Source organism: Chiloscyllium plagiosum, unplaced genomic scaffold (genome assembly GCF_037043375.1).
Source record: "Chiloscyllium plagiosum isolate Xiang-an unplaced genomic scaffold, Cpla_swu_hap1 HiC_scaffold_16, whole genome shotgun sequence".
Lineage (NCBI taxonomy): Eukaryota > Metazoa > Chordata > Chondrichthyes > Orectolobiformes > Hemiscylliidae > Chiloscyllium > Chiloscyllium plagiosum.
This window is the reverse complement of record NW_028270154.1, coordinates 88,309,780-88,325,906: the sequence shown is the minus strand read 5'-3', so window position 1 is coordinate 88,325,906 and position 16,127 is coordinate 88,309,780. Positions and strand designations below refer to the sequence as shown.

At 57.1% G+C, this 16,127-nt stretch overlaps 1 protein-coding gene across 2 annotated transcripts in view; it reads left to right on the top strand.

The window, feature by feature from the left end:
* The first annotated feature begins 646 nt into the window (after positions 1-646).
* Positions 647-16,127, top strand: part of fam53c (family with sequence similarity 53 member C) — a 216,512-nt gene continuing 201,031 nt past the window's right edge. For both annotated transcript variants that reach the window (XM_087995501.1, XM_043704079.2), the window contains exon 1: positions 647-745. The gene's annotated coding sequence lies outside the window, so the exon portion shown is untranslated. The remainder of the gene's footprint in view (positions 746-16,127) is intronic.

Below are 16,127 nucleotides of genomic sequence, written 5' to 3'. Positions count from 1 at the left end.
TTGTATTAACATATCACTCTCAGCGCACTTCTGTTTATTTGTTCAACTGCGCACCCCCACCACTGCTATCGGTTGGCTCTATCCGCCTAACACGATCACCCTTTTCCTTTGGACTAGGCCAGTTGCTGGCTAGAGGAGGGGATTCCTGTTCAGTTCAGACATTTGTAATCGGAAAGCCTTTCACTGAAAGCAACTAAATCCTAGCAAGCAATATAACCATCTTAAATCTAAGTGTTGTGCTGCCTGGTGGATTGAAAGGGAATGTTTCTGCCGGTAGTAGAAGTTTTTGATAATAGATGACCTTCCCCCCCCCCCCCCCCAGTTTTCCCATTCCTATTCGCCTGTGAAGCAGGTTCCCACATCCGCCATTGTGGTCCGTAACAACTGGTCGGAGAGAGTGGGGGGAGCTGGATCTTTTCATGCACAATTAATGCGCAACTTCGTGGAAAAAAAGACCCCGTGGGTTCGAAGTCGCGATGCACCGGGGTGGGTAATTTGTCTCCTCCATTCGCAAGCGCCCAGTCGACCCAGTGTGTGAGTGGGAGTGAGGATGGGGTAGGGCCTGACACCCCTGGTGTCCCCAATGGGCGGCAGCGGGTGGTAGGGGCCGGAGAGTCTATATAAGGCGGCGGAGTGGTCCCCGTTGCTCAGTTGCTGTGGAGCGCGTTACCAGGGAGACGGAGGAGGCCGCAGCTACCGCCGGAGGAGCAGCAGCAACAGCGGCGGCCGGACACTGATGGTGGCGGTGGGTGCATCATCCGCTTGTCAGCTGCAACAAAATCCCCTCCCCTCCCCCCCCGGCCCATGAAGCGAGATCCCTGGGGGTGGGGGGTGGTGGAGGGGGTAAAGTTGTTGGAGGCCTCTTGAAGGACAAACACACTCACTCGGTCCCATCCAACCCCCTCCCCCCACCCCCCTCACCCCCACCCCCACCCCCACATCACCCCCACCCCTCACCCCCACCCCCCTCACCCTCACCCCCACCCCCCTCACCCTCACCCCCACCCCCCTCACCCCACCCCCCTCACCCCACCCCCCCCACCCCCCTCACCCCACCCCCCCCACCCCCCTCACCCCACCCACCTCACCCCCACCCCCCCCACCCCCACACCTCACCCCCACCCCCCCACCCCCACCCCCCTCACCCCCCTCACCCCCCCACACCCCCACCCCCCTCACCCCCCTCACCCCCCCCACCCCCCTCACCCCCCCATCCCCTCACCCCCACCCCATCCCCTCACCCCCACCCCCCCCCCCCCTCGCCCCCCCCCCTCGCCCCCCCCCCTCGCCCCCCCCCTCTCACCCCCCCCTCTCGCCCCCCCCCTCTCGCCCCCCCCTCTCGCCCCCCCCCTCTCGCCCCCCCCCTCTCGCCCCCCCCTCTCGCCCCCCCCTCTCGCCCCCCCCTCTCGCCCCCCCCTCTCGCCCCCCCCCTCTCGCCCCCCCCTCGCCCCCCCCCTCGCCCCCCCCCCTCGCCCCCCCCTCGCCCCCCCCCACTCTCGCCCCCCCCACTCTCGCCCCCCCCCACTCTCGCCCCCCCCCACTCTCGCCCCCCCCCACTCTCGCCCCCCCCCACTCTCCCCCCCCCCACTCTCGCCCCCCCCCCCCACTCTCGCCCCCCCCCCACTCTCGCCCCCCCCACCACTCTCGCCCCCCCCACCACTCTCGCCCCCCCCACCACTCTCGCCCCCCCCACCACTCTCGCCCCCCCACCACTCTCGCCCCCCCACCACTCTCGCCCCCCCCCACCACTCTCGCCCCCCCCCACCACTCTCGCCCCCCCCCACCACTCTCGCCCCCCACCACCACTCTCGCCCCCCCCCACCACTCTCGCCCCCCCCACCACTCTCGCCCCCCCCCACCACTCTCGCCCCCCCCCACCACTCTCGCCCCCCCCCACCACTCTCGCCCCCCCCCACCACTCTCTCCCCCCCCCACCACTCTCTCCCCCCCCCACCACTCTCTCCCCCCCCACCACTCTCTCCCCCCCCACCACTCTCTCCCCCCCCACCACTCTCGCCCCCCCCACCACTCTCGCCCCCCCACCACTCTCGCCCCCCCCACCACTCTCGCCCCCCCCACCACTCTCGCCCCCCCACCACTCTCGCCCCCCCCACCACTCTCGCCCCCCCCACCACTCTCGCCCCCCCCACCACTCTCGCCCCCCCCACCACTCTCGCCCACCCCCCACTTTCGCGCCCCCCCCCACTCTCGCCCCCCCCCCACTCTCGCCCCCCCCCACTCTCGCCCCCCCACTCTCGCCCCCCCCCTCGCCCCCCCACTCTCGCCCCCCCCCTCTCGCCCCCCCCCCTCTCGCCCCCCCCCCCTCTCGCCCCCCCCCACTCTCGCCCCCCCCCACTCTCGCCCCCCCCCCACTCTCGCCCCCCCCCCACTCTCGCCCCCCTCAACTCTCGCCCCCCCCCACTCTCGCCCCCCCCCCCACTCTCGCCCCCCCCCACTCTCGCCCCCCCCCCCCACTCTCGCCCCCCCCCACTCTCGCCCCCCCCTCTCGCCCCCCCCCACTCTCGCCCCCCCCCCACTCTCGTCCCCCCCCACTCTCGCCCCCCCCCACTCTCGCCCCCCCCTCTCGCCCCCCCCTCTCGCCCCCCCCTCTCGCCCCCCACTCTCGGCCCCCCCCACTCTCGCCCCCCCCCACTCTCGCCCCCCCCCCACTCTCGCCCCCCCCCCCACTCTCGCCCCCCCCCACTCTCGCCCCCCCTCACTCTCGCCCCCCCCTCACTCTCGCCCCCCCTCACTCTCGCCCCCCCCCACTCTCGCCCCCCCCCCACTCTCGCCCCCCCCCACTCTCGCCCCCCCCCCACTCTCGCCCCCCCCCCACTCTCGCCCCCCCCCCCTCTCGCCCCCCCCCCCCCACTCTCGCCCCCCCCCCACTCTCGCCCACCCCCACTCTCGCCCCCCCCACTCTCGCCCCCCCCCACTCTCGCCCCCCCCCCCACTCTCGTCACCCTCCTCACTCTCGCTCGCCACCCCCCTCACTCTCGCCCGCCCTCCCCCCCCCCCCCCTTTCCCCTCTCGCCCTCTCTTTCCCCTCTCGCCCTCTCTTTCCCCTCTCGCCCTCACCCCCACCACCCCTCTCGCCCCCCCCCACCACCCCTCTCGCCCCCCCCCCACCACCCCTCTCGCCCCCCCACCCCCACCACCCCTCTCGCCCCACCACCCCCACCACCCCTCTCGCCCCACCACCCCCACCACCCCTCTCGCCCCACCACCCCCACCACCCCTCTCGCCCCCCCACCCCCACCACCCCTCTCGCCCCCCCACCCCCACCACCCCTCTCGCCCCCCCACCCCCACCACCCCTCTCGCCCCCCCACCCCCACCACCCCTCTCGCCCCCTCACCCCCACCACCCCTCTCGCCGCCCCCCCCCCCACCACCCCTCTCGCCGCCCCCCCCCCCACCACCCCTCTCGCCGCCCCCCCCCCACCACCCCTCTCGCCCCCCCTCCCCTCACTTTGAAATTTCTAATTTATTTTTGTTTAAGGTATTTCGGGGTTGGCCAGAATTTGGAGGGGGTTGGGGCAAGGTGGAGCAGGGCATGGGGGAAATGGCTCCCTCCCCCCCCCCCCCCCATAAACATCACCCGGGGTAAGGGGGCGGGGTGTATGGAGAGACTCGGGGGTCAGCCAGACACTGGTTGGAAATAAACACCTTACACCCCAACACTCTTTCCCCACCCCCCCTTCCCCCTTAACTGCCACTCCCCCCATTGATCCCGCACTGACCTCCCTCCCTCCAAACCCCCATCGACCCTCCAACCCCTTCCATCGACTCCCACCCCTCCATCAACCCCAATCCCTCCAAATCCCACACCTACCCACTCCCTGCAACCCCCCCTAACCGGCCTCCCCTCCCTCCAACCCCTCCCCCATGACCTCCCCTCCCTCCAACACCCCCACACGACCCCACCTCCCTCCAAACCCCCAAGACCCTCCTCCCTCCAACCCCCCCCCCCCACAACTCCCCTCCCTCTAAACACCCCCACGACCCCCTTCCCTCCAAACTCCCCCACGGCCCCCCTCCCTCCAAACTCTCCCAAGGCTCCCACTCCCTCCCTCCCTCCAAACACCACCATGAACTCCCTCCCTCCAACCCCCCCCCCCTTCACTGCCCCCCCCTTCACTGCCCCCCCCCTTCACTGCCCCCCCCCTTCACTGCCCCCCCCTTCACTGCCCCCCCCCTTCACTGCCCCCCCCTTCACTGCCCCCCCCCTTCACTGCCCCCCCCTTCACTGCCCCCCCTTCACTGCCCCCCCCTTCACTGCCCCCCCCTTCACTGCCCCCCCCTTCACTGCCCCCCCCTTCACTGCCCCCCCTTCACTGCCCCCCCCTTCACTGCCCCCCCCTTCACTGCCCCCCCTTCACTGCCCCCCCCCTCACTGCCCCCCCCCTTCACTGCCCCCCCCTTCACTGCCCCCCCCTTCACTGCCCCCCCCTTCACTGCCCCCCCCTTCACTGCCCCCACCCCTTCACTGCCCCCACCCCTTCACTGCCCCCACCCCTTCACTGCCCCCCTTCACTGCCCCCCCCCTTCACTGCCCCCCCCCTTCACTGCCCCCCCCTTCACTGCCCCCCCCCCTCACTGCCCCCCCCCTCACTGCCCCCCCCCTCACTGCCCCCCCCTTCACTGCCCCCCCCTTCACTGCCCCCCCCTTCACTGCCCCCCCTTCACTGCCCCCCCCTTCACTGCCCCCCCCTTCACTGCCCCCCCCTTCACTGCCCCCCCCTTCACTGCCCCCCCCCTTCACTGCCCCCCCCCTTCACTGCCCCCCCCCTTCACTGCCCCCCCCTTCACTGCCCCCCCCTTCACTGCCCCCCCCCTTCACTGCCCCCCCCCTTCACTGCCCCCCCCCTTCACTGCCCCCCCCTTCACTGCCCCCCCCCTTCACTGCCCCCCCCCTTCACTGCCCCCCCCCTTCACTGCCCCGCCCCCTTCACTGGCCCCCCCCCTTCACTGGCCCCCTCCCCCCCTTCACTGGCCCCCCCACTCCTGCACTGCCCTCCTACTCCCCCCTTCACTGCCCCCTCCTCCCCGGCCCCCACCCACCCAAGCACCCCACCCTCCCACGGTCCCACCCCCCTCTCACCCAGTCCCGCCCATTCCCCCCTTCACTCCCTCCCCTCCCCCACGACCCCCCCTCCCTCCCTCCAACCCCCCCACGACCCCCCTCCCTCCAACCCCCCCACGACCCACCTCACTCTAAACACCCCCACGACCCCCTTCCCTCCAAACCCTTCACTGCCCCCCCTTCACTGCCCCCCCCTTCACTGCCCCCCCCTTCACTGCCCCCCCTTCACTGCCCCCCCCTTCACTGCCCCCCCCTCACTGCCCCCCCCTTCACTGCCCCCCCCTTCACTGCCCCCCCCTTCACTGCCCCCCCTTCACTGCCCCCCCCTTCACTGCCCCCCCCTCACTGCCCCCCCCTTCACTGCCCCCCCCTTCACTGCCCCCCCCTTCACTGCCCCCCCCTTCACTGCCCCCCCCTTCACTGCCCCCCCCTTCACTGCCCCCCCCTTCACTGCCCCCCCTTCACTGCCCCCCCCTTCACTGCCCCCCTTCACTGCCCCCCCTCACTGCCCCCCCCTTCACTGCCCCCCCCTTCACTGCCCCCCCCTTCACTGCCCCCCCCTTCACTGCCCCCCCTTCACTGCCCCCCCTTCACTGCCCCCCCTTCACTGCCCCCCCTTCACTGCCCCCCCCTTCACTGCCCCCCCCTTCACTGCCCCCCCCTTCACTGCCCCCCCCTTCACTGCCCCCCCTTCACTGCCCCCCCTTCACTGCCCCCCCCTTCACTGCCCCCCCCTTCACTGCCCCCCCCTTCACTGCCCCCCCCTTCACTGCCCCCCCCTTCACTGCCCCCCCCTTCACTGCCCCCCCCTTCACTGCCCCCCCCTTCACTGCCCCCCCCTTCACTGCCCCCCCCTTCACTGCCCCCCCCTTCACTGCCCCCCCCTTCACTGCCCCCCCTTCACTGCCCCCCCTTCACTGCCCCCCCTTCACTGCCCCCCCTTCACTGCCCCCCCCTTCACTGCCCCCCCTTCACTGCCCCCCCCTTCACTGCCCCCCCCTTCACTGCCCCCCCTTCACTGCCCCCCCCTTCACTGCCCCCCCTTCACTGCCCCCCCTTCACTGCCCCCCCTTCACTGCCCCCCCATCACTGCCCCCCTCCCCCCCTTCACTGCCCCCCTCCCCCCCTTCACTGCCCCCCCCACTCCTGCACTGCCCTCTTACTCCCCCCTTCACTGCCCCACTCCCCCCCACCCCCACTCCTCCCCACCCCCACTCCTCCCCACCCCACTCCTCCCCCCTCCCCCCACTCTCCCCCCTCCCCCCACTCTCCCCCCTCCCCCCACTCTCCCCCCTCCCCCCACTCTCCCCCCTCCCCCCACTCTCCCCCCTCCCCCCACTCCCCCCTCCCCCCACTCTCCCCCCTCCCCCCACTCTCCCCCCTCCCCCCACTCTCCCCCCACTCTCCCCCCCCTCTCCCCCCCTCCCCACTCTTCCCCCCTACCACCCCCTCCCCCCTTACATCCTAATCCCACCCTCCCCCACCCCTCCTCACCCCCCTCTTCCCCCCCTCCCCCCTCCTCCTCCCCTCCGCCCCCCCTCCACCCATCCTCCCCCCCCGCCCCCCGTCGTCCCCTCCCCCGCCCCCCCGTCCTCCTCCCCCGCCCCCCCGTCCTCCTCCCCTGCCCCCCCGTCCTCCTCCACCGCCCCCCGTCCTTGCCCCCCCCGTCCTTCCTCCCCCCCCCGTCCTTCCCCCCCCCCCACCCATCCTTCCTCCCCCCCCCCGGCCTTCCTCCCCCCCCCCCCGTCCTCCCCCCCCCCCCCCCCGTCCTCCCCCCCCCCCCCGTCCTCCCCCCCCCCCCGTCCTCCCCCCCGTCCTCCCCCCCCCCCGTCCTCACCCCCCCCCCGTCCTCACCCCCCGTCCGTCCTCCCCCCCCCCCCCCCCCGTCCTCACCCCCCGTCCTCACCCACCCCTCCTCCCCCCCTCCTCCCCCTCCCACCCCCACTCCCCCTCCCCCACCCCCCCTCCCCCCTTCCTCCCCTCCCCCCCCCCTTCCTCCCCTCCCCCCCCCCCCACCCCTCTCCTCTGCCCCCCTATCCCCCTCTCTCCCCACCCCCTCCCCCCCTCCCCCTATCCCCCTCACCCGGTGTTCTTCGCTCTCCCCGCCCCCAGGTTTTCCCTTCCCCTGCCCCGCTTCAGTTGCATGTCTTGCTGGACCCTATGTCTACCTCAGACAGGTGAACTCCACCCCCTTTCCCCTTCTGCTGGGTGCCACTTTATGTCACCCCCTTTCCCAGATTTGCTGGGTGCCCACTCTGCCACACGGTGGCTCAGTGGTTAGCACTGCTACCTCACAGCGCCAGGGTCCCAGGTTCAATTCCAGCCTCGGGTGACCGTTTGTGCGGAGTTTGCACATTCTCCCCGTGTCTGTGTGGGTTTCCTCCGGGTGCTCCGGTTTCTTCCCACAATCCAAAGATGTGCAGGTCAGGTGTATTTGCCATGCTAAATTGCCCATAGTCAGAGGGAAATGGGTCTGGGTGGGTTACTCTTTGGAGGGTCGGTGTGGACTGGTTGGGCCGAAGGGCCTGTTTCTACACTGTACGGAATCTAATCTAAATCCCCTCAATTGTACCCCAGTCTTTCTTGTTTACCCAAATTACTAGTTCTGGTTTGTATCTGGTGATTCCTGAAGAAGGGCTCATGCCCGAAACGTCGATTGTCCTGCTCCTTGGATGCTGCCTGACCTGCTGTGCTTTTCCAGCAACACGTTTTTCAGTTCTGGTTTGTACCCCATCTCTCACGTGTGCATTCTTTGTTACCCAACATAGCCCAGGAACTCAGTCATACATCCTGTTTTGTGGTTAAAAGCTTTTAATTCTGTGCACTACTATGTAACTGGTGTACACCCCACCTTTTATGTGTTCTGTTTAAAAATACAATTCTTTTATTTGCTGGCCTTAATCTTGGAATTAGTTTACCTCGAATTCCATTGATGCTGGTCCTTTACATTGTGTATATTGAATGTTAAACAGTGAACATTGTGCTTTATTGACAGTGTGACATATTTTATAAGAGCTCTAATATCTCATTAAAAATGCAATGAGTCTGGATGACTAAATCAATAGGTCTGATAAAATCAGAGCTTTCATTGCCCAGAATTATGTGCTGTAATATTGAAGGGCAGGAACATGGTGTTGGATTATTTGAGCACTTATATTGCTGATCATGTTTGCAATGATGGTATGTGAAGAGCATGTACTTTGAATGGGGAGTAGATGAAAGCAGATGTTGAGGCAAGTGATCTTGTATCATTCATAGAATCTATTTGTGGTTCCCATTTCTGCAGCCTGCTCTCCTGAAGGTGTTGAGTTAGCCCATGATGCACTTTAACCTGTGTCCCATAGTAACATGCTCAAGTGCCAGTTTTAACTGGCTCTTCCAGAAAGGGAAGGGATGGAAAAAAGAAGGGGACGTGGATCAGAGTTTAATGTGCTACAGGAGTTGCCGAATAATGACCTGGTGACTTTAGTTCTAACTTAAAGCACGATTGCAACATTTTAAAGACTGGGTAATTTGGAACATACCAGGACTAGAAGATGCAATCTTTCCAACACTCTGTAGCTCCTGTACCGTTCAGGGCACCTCCTTACCCTGAGCTACCAATTAGAGTAGTTGAGGCCTGATAACTTGCTTACTTTTTTCCGAAGTTGGTGATGACTTGGAATACCATTGGGAAAGGGAAAATGGTAAGTCAGAAACTTGAGTGAGAGTGTTATCCGAGGGGGAAAGAACTTTCTTTGGAGTGATAATTAATTATTTCCTGATGCGGTCACGTGCTCTTGAAAACCAAATGACACCTTTATGAATGTTTTTGGTGTATTGTGTTTGCACTCTATCTCTAACATATGCAGGTACTTATAGGTGAGTTACAAAGACTGATCCTTTGCTGCTGTTGATTGTCACTGGAAGCAATGGCTCTTTTTAAAAACAAAATCTGGTCTAGGAAACGTGGGTGTTGCTGGCTAGGCCAAGATTTATTGTCCATCCACAATTTCCCTGGAGAATACCTCCTTGAACTGGTACAATTATAATGTTTAAAAGGCATTTGGAAGGGGACATGAATAGGATGGGTTTAGAGGAATATGGGCCAAATGCTGGCAAATGGGGCTAGATTTATATCGGATATCTGGTTGGCACGGACGAGCTGTGTGATTCGATGGCTGCAGTTCTTGGACACAGTATAGTTAAGCATGGAGTTCCAGGATTTTGATCTCCCAGCAATGAAGGCACAGCAGTATGGTTCCAAAGCAAGATGGTGGGAATACGCAGGTGTGTTCCCAGGCATCTGCTGCCTTTATCCTTCAAGGTGGTGGATGCTTTTTCTGGGTACAGTGCTACACTGCACTGTGCCTGGATGTTTGCAGGGAGTTGTTAGTTTATGGTCCAAGCCTTCGTCCTTGCAAGAGATGTATTTTTTTCCTTGAAACATCACTCCAAAGGAGTGTGGTGTCGGGGCATTTAAGATCATGGGACAGGACATTGTTCAGTACCTCCTGGCGGCTATCTATAGAAACCTAATGGGAGCTGGCTAAGATTGGCTAGAAGGGCGTGGGGTGCTGGATGTTTATTTGTAAAAGAGCTAAACTAAAGAGTGGAGCATTGTTATCCCTTTCATGCACTAGTTAGAGGAAAGTCATACATTTTAATTCTTAAATTGAAGTCAGATAATTCAAATTCCCAGATAATTCTAGTTTTGATGTAATGTATGATTGAAGTTTCAGGAGTAGTCGGTATTCAGCATTAAACCTTATCGAGGTATGATCTGATGAGAGTAAAATTGCCTGTAAATAAAATTTGCTTGTTAAAAGGGAGGCTTTTATTGATGTAGAATAGTGCTGGAGAAATTCTACAGCATCTGTAGAGAGAAAAATATTTTGTGTTATTCTCTCCTTTGATGCTGCCAGATCTGCTGAGTTTTTCCAGCATTCTGTCTGTTCCAGATTTCCAGCAACTGCAGAACTTTGGCTTCATTTGTGCATTAAAACAGAACTTTCAAGATCTCCTGTGTCCCAAAGCACACTACAGCAAATGCAGTGCTTTTGGAGTTGTCTATCCCTGTAAGGATTGTGAAAGTTAATTTGCCTTTGTGGGAGTTGGTTGATCCAATGTCATAGTGGTCAGATGCTGTTTTTGCACTGTAAGTTCTGCCAGGACACATGGTCGTGTTAGTTTTCAGTTAGCTCCATAGAATCTTGTGGCTGCCTGAGAGGGCTGATGGGCAATGGTTTAATTTCTCATTCAGTAGCGCCACCAATGCAGCACTCCCTGGTGATTTCATTGCAACTTAAACTCTGTAGATTCAGGAATGTTTCCCTCTGTACTGGTGTGTGGATTGGGGGCAGTGGTGAGAGGGTAGCAGTGGGATTGGGTGATAAGAACCAGGAAGCATAATCTGAATGGGGCAGGATAATAGGGCTGAATGAAGAGGAATGTCTTAGTATTGTTGTTTGCTGCTCGGAGAACATATGTGAATGTGGGTAAGGATGTCATTGAGCTGAGCCCACTCTGTGTTAAATAAGTGGCACACATTCACTGTTGAGGTTCATGTAAAGAGTTGTTTCTACCATACAGTGGCTGGCCGTAGCAGACTTAATGTCAGCAGGGGTTATCCTTCAGCGGCACTACATACCTCCGAGCATTACAAAATGTAAAATTATTTCATGACTTTTTCAGAAAGCCTTTGACATTGACTGCCTGACAATGATTGGTTGCCAATCAGAAGTGATCCTGCCAAGTTGCAGAAATGTCAAAGTTAGCTTTCATTTTAAAGGCAGTTTTAAAGTGTTGTCACACTTTTCATTTTGTGGCAAGTTGATGATTGACCATTTCTGACCTGTTCTGTTTAACCTGTCGGTAACTTGTCCTGCCAATACTTCACTTTTCTGTGCACTGATGCTCTCCTGATTTGCTGGACTGCTTTTAATTTGTTGCTCTGGCTCAATGTTGCCTATAGCAGTGCATGACATGATTCATAATGGTCATATGTCTGGAAAATGACCACTTAAAGCTTTGTCATATAAAGAAGCTTGTGTGTCTGGTTTACTTCCAACCTACCTTTTCATTACTTCACATGCTTTTTTTCACTCTTCTCTCCATCCCCACCACCCCTCTCTCTTAAGGTTGTGGTCAAACAGAAGATTTCACACAAGGCCTTTATACAGGGGAGTAAAATGTCAGTTGTACACTTCCATCTATTCAACCTCACTTGCTCGCTGCATCATAATCTTGCTCAGTTACTGGTTATTTATGTGACAAGTGCCCATCTTAAGTTCATCCTTTTTGATGGTGGTCAGATAACGGGGTTGGGGTTGCCACTTATCACTTGCACCAGATATGATCGAGAGCCTAATTGTTGCTGTTCGGGAGCAGCGTGTGCTGCTCCCTGATCCTCTCTCTTGCAGTCTACCCTCTGGCTTTGTGTCCTGCCCAGCCCCCTGCTTGCAATGTATCTACTGCACATTGCACCTCCTGCCTTGCCGCTCATCTCCAGAGCGCTCATTCACAGCAATGGTTTGAGAGAGGAAAGTGAGGAACTGGAGGTTCAGTGAGAGGGAGGGCCCATACTAATGGGGAGTTGTAGAGGCTGTGAATCCGTGGGTCAGTTGGGGGTTCCAGTGTGGTAGAGACCATGAATAGGAGAGTTACCAAGAGAAGGAGGGTTTGAACAGGATTGATGATGCATAGGAGAGGCAGTGACATGGAGGTGAGTAAGTCAGTTGATGTTTTTTAAAACTTTTATTTTGTTTCTTGCTTTTTTAAAATTTATTAGTATGTAATTAACAATATAAATATTTCAGCCTGTGGGGTAAAATGTTTTGTCTTCCTGATGACAGAGATTGTGTAGGACCCAACCATTGCTTTTCAGTCGATTTTTAATGGGAAAAGTCTGATTTGTTTAAAATTGTTTCACTTCAAAAAGTTGTACTTTCCTTGCGGTACTATAAGCCATTTGCTTTGTGAGACTTTGAGGTGAACATGGAGAGATGTTGCTTTAGTTGCATGTGCACTGGTTGTATGATGTGGTGACTCCATGGAAGGGTTGTCACTGAGGGAATAATCAGATGTTACTGCTCTGAAATCATTCACTTATAACTCTCTCTGAATAACTGAGATGTTTTGCTTACACCAATAATATCGACCATACATGTATTGCACCCAGCATTTCCAAGTCATCGGCTGCAGATTATTCCCTCAATGACAGGCCTTCTACTACATTTTTGCAGACCAGTAAAACCTGATCATGGCTAACAGCATTGCTCTCCACATTTCAAAGTAAATGACAGTGTTGAGAAGAAGGTTAATAGATTGTTTTGTGTTTTAATCAGAAGTAATTGTATTTTGTTTTCAGTTTTCAACATTAGCTATTGGATCTCAGGGTTTCTACTATACTGTAATTGGAGGTGGTCTGGAGTTACCCACCATCTTCATTGAAGTTAAGGAGGTGTCTCAATTTGAGTTATGACCAGGAATCTTGTTTTAGATTTTGAATTCTGACAGTGGAAGCAGGCCATTTGGCCCATTGAGTCTACACCTTCCCCCTCAAGAGCATTCCACCCAGATCTACCAACCCTGCACCCTTACCCCACCCCCCCCAAATCTCTGTAACCCTGCATCCCCCCTGGCTAATCCACCTAACTTAGATGTGTTGTAAAAGATGTGTGCAGTTTTTCTTTCCTCATCCCAGTGTTTAACAATGGTCCCTATGCACTTCTAATCACTGAGTGGGCACCTAAAATAACTAAGAACATTGAACCCTTGAAAGCACATGCACAGTCAACGTGCAGCAGTGCCCAAGGTTTGCCTGGCCATTCCCATGGATGTTGGGGAGCTGCTGGCAGTCATGTTTGTCTTTGTCGACACTCTGCGCACTGCCCCACAAACATGGCAATGTCTGAATCCAAACCTGGCCACCAAATATAACACCTCACCAACATGTTAATTTTGGAGATGCTTGGAGGAGTTCAGCTGGCATGTGATGGTGACCTTTGCTTGAGGACAATCACTCTTGTCCCCAGAACAAAATGCCGTCCTCCACTATGATTGCTACAAATTTTTGTCCATAATGTTTTGGTGGAACTTTGATTCCAAATATGACAGCCAGCCTTATTCTGTTTGTGTGTACTTACACTCTGCGTTAGCCAAAGCCCTGGATGCATATTGGGACTATTGGGTATTCCTTTCCATTGGGCCACCTAAGACCGAATACCCTCTGATGCCATACAGGCAGGGATTGCAGTGAATACAAGATATTTCGTGGGATTGTAGTTTGTCAACAGCTCAGCAAATGATAGCTGTTCCTTTACTTCATGGAAAGCTAGAGTTTGTCTTTGAGACCATTTCCAAAGCTGATCCTTCTTTAGGAATTGATACAAAGGTCTCCAGATGAATGCCAGGTTATCTATGAACTTTCCATAATTTATTAGCTCAAGAAATAATTTTTGCTATTAGGTAGATGTGGGAGCTGGAGCACCTCTGCTCGCCCTCTGTTTACCTTCCAATGGGTGTAACCCAGTCTTGTCACCTCTCTAACTTGGGCACCTGGAACACACATTCTTCCCTTCTTAGGCACATGCCTGTTTTGGAAAAACACTTCAGAACTGTTTCCAAGTTTGTGTTCCTTATTAGTTTTCCCTCGTTATCAGGACATCATCTGGGTAAATGGCGCCTGAGGTAGACCTTGCAAAATGTTCTCCATCGTCCGCTGAAAAATTGAACAGGCTGACAATACCCCAAATTGCAGTCTCTATATTCTGCTTGCTGCTTTTTCCAGTGGTAAGTAGACAAGCAGGAGGCTGGATGAACACAACAAGCCAGGCAGCATCAAGAGGTGGAGAAGTCAGTGTTTCAGATATAACCTTGCTTCAGGGATGGAGGTTGGGGTAGGGGGAGCTGCAGATAAAGAGGTGGGGTGGAAGGTATTAGGTCGGGAGAGGGGGAAGAACAGTGAGGTAGTGATAGGTGAACTCAGGTAATGGGTACGATCTGGTTGGTTGATAGGAAGGATGAATCCATTTGGTAGCTGGAAGGAAAGGTCAGTAGATGGATTGAAAGGGAGGAGGCGGTGCTGAAAGGGAGCCGGGGGTAGGGTGGGAAGGTTATTTGAAATTGCAGAACTCCGTGTTGAGTCCTCTGGGCTGTAGGTTCAGAGAATGTCTTCAAAGAAGGCATCCTTGAAGAGACTTCCCTGTGATATAAATTTAGACAAAAAAAACTGCAGATGCTGGAATCCAAAGCAGACAAGCAAGAAGAGCAAGATACCTTCCCATCCATCCTCTGGCTCCCTTTCCATCCCCATCACCTCCCTTCCATTCCGCTTATAGATCCTTCCTTCTAGCTACCATCGGAATTCATCCCTCCCATCGACCAATCAGGTTGTACCCATCACCTGTGTTCACCTATCACTATCTCACCATTCCACCCCTCTCACCACCAAAAACCCTCTCACTCCTTTATCTGCAACTGCCCTTACCCCCCACCTCCAGTCGTGAAGAAGGGCTGACTTCCTGAAGCATTGACTTCTCCACCTCCTGATGTTGCTTGGCTTGCTGTGTTCTTCCAGCCTCCTGCCTGTCAGTTTTGGATTCCAGCATCTGCAGCTTTTTGTCTCTTTTCCAAGCCAATTGTAGTGTCTGTTTGTAGTCCAGTTGGGTTTCAGCTAGTAGGCGTTTTTGTGTGGTTACATTATTAATTCTACATACCAGATGGTCTCTAATCACCCCATTAAGGACTAAAACAAATTGACAGGCCTCTGCCAGTTATCTTAACCTAGTCATAAACCCGATACAGATTCCCTAAGTTCTAGAATTGCCAAGTAAATGCAATAGCTTGGGGTTGTAATATTTCTTAACTACACTAGTCAATACTTGAAAGACTTTATATCTGGTGCAGCAGGGGAATTTAGACTCCCAATGACTGAAAAAGCCGCAGCTCCATAGGCAGTCAGAAAGATTGCTTGTTTTTTGTCTGTCACAATGTCTGGGGGCGGGGGGGGGGGGCGGAATAAAACACATTCTTTCCATATAGTGGGCCCAGTTCTCGATGGCAGGGTCGAACACATCAAACTTCCCAAACAAAGGCATGATGTAAGAAATGCTTACCCCAACTCAGATGACAGTTGTGAATGAGTTTCTTTAGGATCATGCTTTACTCGGCTACTGAAATAACTCCACAGAGGCTGGTATCCTGTCACCAAGTTGCCCTTTATTTACACGTGAACAGTCCTTGACTATAGTACTGTCTCATACAAAGTTCACGGTGGCACATTGGTTAGCACTGCTGCCTCACAGCGCCAGAGACCTGGGTTCAATTCCTGCCTCAGGCGACTGACTGTGTGGAGTTTGCACGTTCTCCCCGTGTCTGCGTGGGTTTCCTCCGGGTGCTCCGGTTTCCTCCCACAGTCCAAAGATGTGCAGGGTCAGGTGAATTGGCCATGGGAAATTGCCCATAGTGTTAGGTAAGGGGTAAATGTAGGGGTCTGGGTGGGTTGCGCTTCGGCAGGTCGGTGTGGACTTGTTGGGCCGAAGGGCCTGTTTCCACACTGTGTAAGTAATCTAATCTAAAAAAGTAAGGCACCAGAGTGTCAGTATCCCTGACACTCGCCCCTTTCTGTCTGTCAGCCAGGGTTCCCTGATTGGGGCTGTTAATCTGGTCCAACCAAGGAACTCATTCTATGAAGTCCAGCTGGCTGACCTCCATACAGTCCCTACAGGTACAAGATTGCAAAGAACCATTGATGTTGGCTATTAGAGTGTTAGCTTTGCATACATTAAACTTTGAAATATTCCCATGCTGTATTTTTTAGGAATGGATTTTTATTTTTTCTCCCATGGCGTGACTTGAACTGTAAATGGCAGTAATTTTCTTGGGAACTGTTTTTCTTCCTTGTTGTTCCAGCGCTTGTGCCAATACTTGAGAGCACAGCTTTGGTGTTAGGACTTGTTCACATAGTCTTTCCTCTCTGACAATCAGTCTTGATGACTGCACCAGAAAGCTGGACCTGAGTGCAAGAAAGATAAGTGTGTGCAGAATTTTTCCAATCTGCCA